Raw genomic sequence first — 6,404 nt, forward strand, 5'->3', positions numbered from 1 at the left:
TCTGAGACAAAACACATATGGTAAATAAGTTGCATTACATTACAAATCATTTAAAGTCCATTCAGGTAATGAACTGAAAATATATTCAGGAATTTCATTAGTCATCTAATAACTTTCTAATCAACCCTTTGGTAAACAGTGTCAAAGGGGCACATCACCACTTTTTAACCTCATTCATTTGTGAAGTGGCCCTTTAATCAGAAAACTTGCTATAGACTCATATGAAAGGTCACCTTGACGATGGGTTCCTTCACCGGGGCCCAGGCTGGTTCTATCTTGCCATGTAACCTCCACATGCCGTAATGGTTGACGAGGTACCTCTCCAGAACCAGGTACTCCAGCACATCCCTGGGCTCCTCTTCGCTCCCCATCATTAGTCTGCCGCAGCGATCGTAGACGGCCAAGGTCTAACCCCCAGAACAGACAGGTTAACAATTTAGGAATTATGTTAATTCAGGTAACACATCAAGGTAACACAACCCTTAGAGGATTACGGTGACACGATGATGTAGCCATGAGTGGGACAGATTCAGGGGTCCGGAAATGCCACCGTAGCGTCTTGTAGCGGTTCCCCCTCACCATCTCCTGCACAGGATGGACAGACAGTGAGCTAATGCCATCTAAGTAAAAAGAGCATCCCAAAGACAAAGACAAGTAACTTATAGGTTACAAGTATAATTAACATTTTATCATACTATTTCTTAGTAAAATACCTGGTTATTTCTGTACCGTAAAATTAAGTACAATAGGCTTGGGCAATAGAGACCACGTGAGGTCGGTATGTGCTAGCCCACTACTTATAACTAAGAAATGTCAAATAAATGATATCCAACTCAGGGCTGCAGCTATGCATTTGGTTTGCTAACTGGCTAGATGTCAAGATCAAGCGTCTCGCTTACTGCAGGGACATTCAATTCCCTCCTGGATCAAGAGCCCGGTTGCCTAAATTGTTTTGAGCATTTAAAAAACAGAGCCACATGTGTGCACTTGCATTACACAGTATGATACAGAAACGGTATGACAATCCATATACCGCCCAACACTAAAGTGCAACCACACAAACACTATTTGCAGCAGAAGCAGCCATTTTTATAACATCATGATAACACTGGGATTGTATCAGTGCAAATAGAACTGAGGATAAATATACATGGTGAAATAAATAACTGTTTATACAACACACAGGCTAACAGTTAAAGAAAGTGTCCTGGTGATGGTGACAACTGCCTGAAGGAGGGAGAACTTACAGGGTAACATCTTTCTGTCACAAGGGAGTGATACGCTTAAAAGAGCGACTGCCCCCAAAAGGCAACATCTTGATTTGATAGCGACCTGTGGCAGCGATGAGCCAAAAACATTTATTCTGGTGTCAAAATGTACTAAAGTGTAAATAGGATTATTTCGGTCATAAAATAAGTCGTCTCGACCAAAACTGAGATTTGCGAGATAGCAAAAAATGGTAGATCACGGAATAAAGGGTACTGTAACAGTTTTCCTTGGGTTGTGTTTATTTCAATCCTGCCCACATACCCAAAGCTGGCAGCACCCAAGTAATCATAAATTTTGAGCGCAGCTGCACACAACCAGATTTTAATGCCCATAGTCAATTTGGTTTGACATTCGATATACCTATGGAGCTAGTTAGGGACCATTGGTAAAATACACACTGGACAGTACATTCAGACTTGACTTTTTCAACATTTTGCTACGTTACATACAGCCTTATTCTAAAATTGATTAAATTGTTTTCCCCCCCCAATCTACACACAATACCTCATAATGACAAAGCAAAAACAGGTTCAGAAGTTTTTGCAAGTGTATTAAAAATAAAAACCTGAAATATCACATTTACATAAGTATTCAGACCCTTTACTCAGTTGAAGCACCTTTGGCAGCGATTACAGCCTCGAGTCTTCTTGGGTATGACGCTACAAGCTTGGCAATCCTGTATTTGGGGACTTTCTCCCATTCTTCTCTGCAGATCGTCTCAAGCCCTGTCAGGTTGGATGGGGAGCATCACTGCACAGCTATTTTCAGGTCTCTCCAGATATGTTTGATCGGGTTCAAGTCCGGGCTCTGGCTGGGCCACTCAAGGACATTCAGAGACTTGTCCCGAAGCCACTCCTGCGCTGTCTTGGCTGTGTGCTTAGGGTCGTTGTCCTATTGGAAGGTGAACCTTCGCTCCAGTGTGAGGTCCTGAATGCTCTGGAGAAGGTTTTCATCAAGGATATCTGTACTTTCCCCGTTCATCTTTCCCTCTATCTTGACTTGTCTCCCAGTCCCTGCAGCTGAAAAACAACCCCACAGCATGCTGCCACCACCATGCTTCACCGTAGGGATGGGGCCAGGTTTCCTCCAGACGTGACGCTTGTGCCAAAGAGTTCAATCTTGGTTTCATCAGACCCGAGAGTCTTGTTTCTCATGGTCTGAGAGTCCTTCAGGCAAACTCCAAGCGGGCTGTCATGTGCCTTTTACTGAGGAGTGGCTTCCGTCTGGCCACTCTACCATAAAGGCCTGATTGGTCGAGTTCTGCAGAGATGGTTGTCCTTCTGGAAGGTTCTCCCAGCTCCACAGAGGAACTCTGGAGCTCTGTCAGAGTGACCTTCAGGTTCTTGATCACCTCCCTGACCAACGCCCTTCTCCCCCGATTACTCAGTTTGACCAGGAGGCTAGCTCTAGGAATAATCTTGGTGGTTCCAAACTTCTTCCATTTAAGAATGATGGAGTCCACTGTGTTCTTAGGGATCTTCAATGCTGCAGACATTTTTGGTACCTTTCCCAGGTCTGTGCCTGGACACAATCCGGTCTCGGGAGCTCTACAGACAATTCCTTCGACTTCATGGTATGGTTTTTGCTCTGATATACACTGTCAAGTGTGGGACCTTATATAGACATGTGTGTGCCTTTCCAAATCATATCCAATCAATTGAATTTACCACAGGTGAACTCCAATCAAGTTGTAGAAACATCGCAAGGATGATCAATGGAAACAGGATGCATCTGAGCTCAATTTCAATTATTATTATTTTTTTAACGTTTTGGCTTTGTTGTTATGAGGTATTGTATGTAGATTGATGAGAAAAAAATATATATAATCAATTTTAGAATAAGGCTGTAATGTAACAAAATGTGGAAAAGGTAAAGGGGTCTGAATACTTTCCGAATGCAATGTACATGGGACAATATTTTAAATGTCCATTTCAATAACAAACTATAAATTGTAGAAATTGATTTACAAATATTAAAAGCATTTGAGACATCTAAAAGATGCGCAATATGAAAATATTGTCCCCTTTACATTGTGTCATTTATTGACGGTCCCTAACTAGCCCCAGAGATAGGCTATCCAATGTCAAACCAACTTCGCCACGGACACACTAGTCAGCTGAAGCTAATTGGCAAAAGAAGTTGGCTAGCACTAGCTAGCCTAGGTGACTTCAAGACAAGACCTGGTTAGACTGTTTCAAGTTATCTAGAAGGCCGAGTGACTAACTGTGTACTGTTTTGGCAGAGTGAATGTACAAACACTTACCATGTGCGAACACACAAAAGACACCCACATTAACCCCCCTCCCCCCCGCTGCATTTTCTTAATGACCAAGCCAAAAAACTAGGCCAAATCAGGTAGTTCAGATTGACAAACAAGATTAGCCTAAACAGACTTTCACAGCAAGCTATATCAGTGAAAGGAAGATATCCATTATGACCAGTGAGTCACTATCTCACTTCCATTAGAAATGCCTCACTGGAATAACTTGGGACACCACCCACCCCTTTCACAGATCATCTTTGCCTGGTAGCCAAGAGTGTAAGCAGGATAGGGAGCAGTTGATTTGGGTCATATGAGAGTGAGTGTATCTCTTACTGTGTGAGAGCATTGTGCACGTCAACGAAGATCTCCTGAGCTTTCACTGGGAACGCCTTTTTGGTGAACTCAGCGTCATGCTCTTTGATCTTGCGTATCCTGCAGTGGAGAGAAGGTTTGGTGTTCCCACTTTAAATGAACTACAACTTTTAAGCCTTCATAAACCCTTTATAAGGTTTTCATGAATGGACTATAAAATCTTTATAAGTTTGTTTAAAGTGTGACCGGGTTTGTTTCAACGCCAAAGACGTTAATGCAATATAAGAGACAAATAGGTACTCAGTCTAAGTCTAATGGAGAGTAAGAATATCTAACAAGTACATGACAGACAGTCTTTGCTAGCTGGGAGTATTTGAGTGTGTGTGAAAGATAAGGAACGATCGCTCAATATCCTACAAAAATATAAATGTTAGAGTGTGACCCAGGAAGACTGTCTTAAGCTAGCTGGGAGGCTAGCTGATCTGCTCTGTGCGCTGTTTCAGGCCCTCTTTCGACAGACTGGAGAGACGAGCATCCCCTTCTGGGGGGATATAGGGGTCAAACACTCCCTCTGTGGTAGTGGAAAAGAGAGAGATATTGGTTATTGTGACTACGTATATTATAAGCTTCATTGTAACAGTGGCAACCCTCTTAACTTTGATTCTGTGTACAACAAACGGAAGGTTTGAACTTTAAGATAACCACAATGCATATGGCTGATACTGTACCGGTCTAGCTCGCTTTGAGAACAAGTCTACAACATATCTTCTCAAAATGGCTGTCAGTCTTACACTACTGATGATGTGCAGTAATCAGCAGTAGTGTCAGACTGTCTGACATTTTGAAAAGTGTATACGCACATAAACAGGTCTGTACCAGTGCAGGCGATGTTGATGTCTCTCTCCATGTACTCCTGCCGCTCTGGCTTTGGCCTCCTGATCTGCCGACGCTGCTGCCTTTCCTTTTATCCCCACTGCGGGGGTAGCGCTTCTTGGTCCTTCTCGGGACAACAAAGGGCAGGGGATACCGTACCTCCAGCGAAGCCTCTGCATTCTGCATGAGGGAAAAGCAGGTGGATTAGATAAGAAATCATGGAGTACCAGTCTATGCATAAAGGTTATAGCAGAATTTGTTAATGTGGTTTGCAATTCATGGAGATTAGAGATTTGCACATCGTTATTATTGTATGGTTGATATCATAATATGATGGCACATTCGAGTACATTTTCGTTTATGCATTTAATTGAACAAACAACTTGGTTTGGGAAATAAATACAAAAATGCTAGTCAAAGAGACTGAAGTAAACTGTTATAAAATGCAATTATGACATCTTATTAAGTTACATGTATTTTAGGTTGGCTACGGTGATTGATTAATGAGTATAGACTAGCTAGGTAGTTAAACTGGTTTAAAACTCAGTTGAGTTGCCTTCCAGAAATATCTGCTTGCTGGGTTGAGCTAGGTTAACTTAGCTAGCCACTGCTGATTATAAACCTACAGCTTTCCGTGGCATTTTCTGGGGCTGAGCAGTCAATATTTCAATGAATTATGTGTCATTTATAGCTAATGTAATCAAAATTTTCTAAAATAATACCTTCAAATTGCTGAATCTCATCCGATGCAGAGGCATTAATGTCCTTCTCATGGACGTCGCCATATTTGCTGTCAGACTCAGTTTGAGGTGTGTTCAAGAACAATAAACCTTTGCTGTGCTGCGCATTGTTACGATTCTTCTTGAAACGTTTTGGGGGTCACTTTGGCTATTCCACCTTGCTCTGCATTTTAGAATAAACTATTACTGTTTAGATTTTTTTTTATCTTGAGAATCTGCTTTCAGTTATTGTTGGTTTATATATCAAAGATGTATAGATCAGAAGACCAACAATCTAAGATTTGTCTACAAGGTGCGGCCCAACATTTAACCTTCTGTGCAACATGGTCATTCCAACGTCTGCATAGGCCATGCAGCATTTATGGTGAGAGCCAACTTATGCTTGGCTTCGCAACTGCATCACACCATCCATACACATCCGACCACATTTTTGGATCAAGCATAAATTGGCTCTTATGGTTACAGGCTACAATACCAGTTGCTTAGCCGTTGGACACAGATAATAAAGCGTTACATGCGTTTAGATGATGGAATTGTCTCTTAAATTGGTTGCTTTTTCATGACATGTTCTGAAGACTTGAGCAGCAGCTACTTCGAACACCTGCAATGGCTGTGCACGTCTTCTTGGCAGCAGTAGGATTCTTAAGCAAACAACATATAGTTGATAGAGAGATGTCTGCAATGACCTACATGAGCCATGTGAGTAGCTAAGCCCTCTGACTACTGGTTTCCATAAGTGATTTACACACACTCACTACTAGGCAACCATAAAAACGTTCACAACATAACAAGGTAAACAACCTGTTGTTGATACAAATTCTTACTTATTTTCAGAGAGTGCAGATTATTTCATTCATTGCTACTATCTACTACTACTAATAATAAGGAATGCCACAAACAGAAAGCATATAATTATCAATTATGATTTATGTCAAATATTTTACATA

At 41.6% G+C, this 6,404-nt stretch overlaps 1 pseudogene; it reads right to left on the reverse strand.

The window, feature by feature from the left end:
- Positions 1-6,150, reverse strand: part of LOC115143618 (large ribosomal subunit protein mL45-like) — a 6,645-nt pseudogene extending 495 nt beyond the window's left edge.
- Positions 6,151-6,404: the final 254 nt, after the last annotated feature.

This window comes from Oncorhynchus nerka, linkage group LG15 (assembly GCF_034236695.1).
Source record: "Oncorhynchus nerka isolate Pitt River linkage group LG15, Oner_Uvic_2.0, whole genome shotgun sequence".
Taxonomy (NCBI): domain Eukaryota; kingdom Metazoa; phylum Chordata; class Actinopteri; order Salmoniformes; family Salmonidae; genus Oncorhynchus; species Oncorhynchus nerka.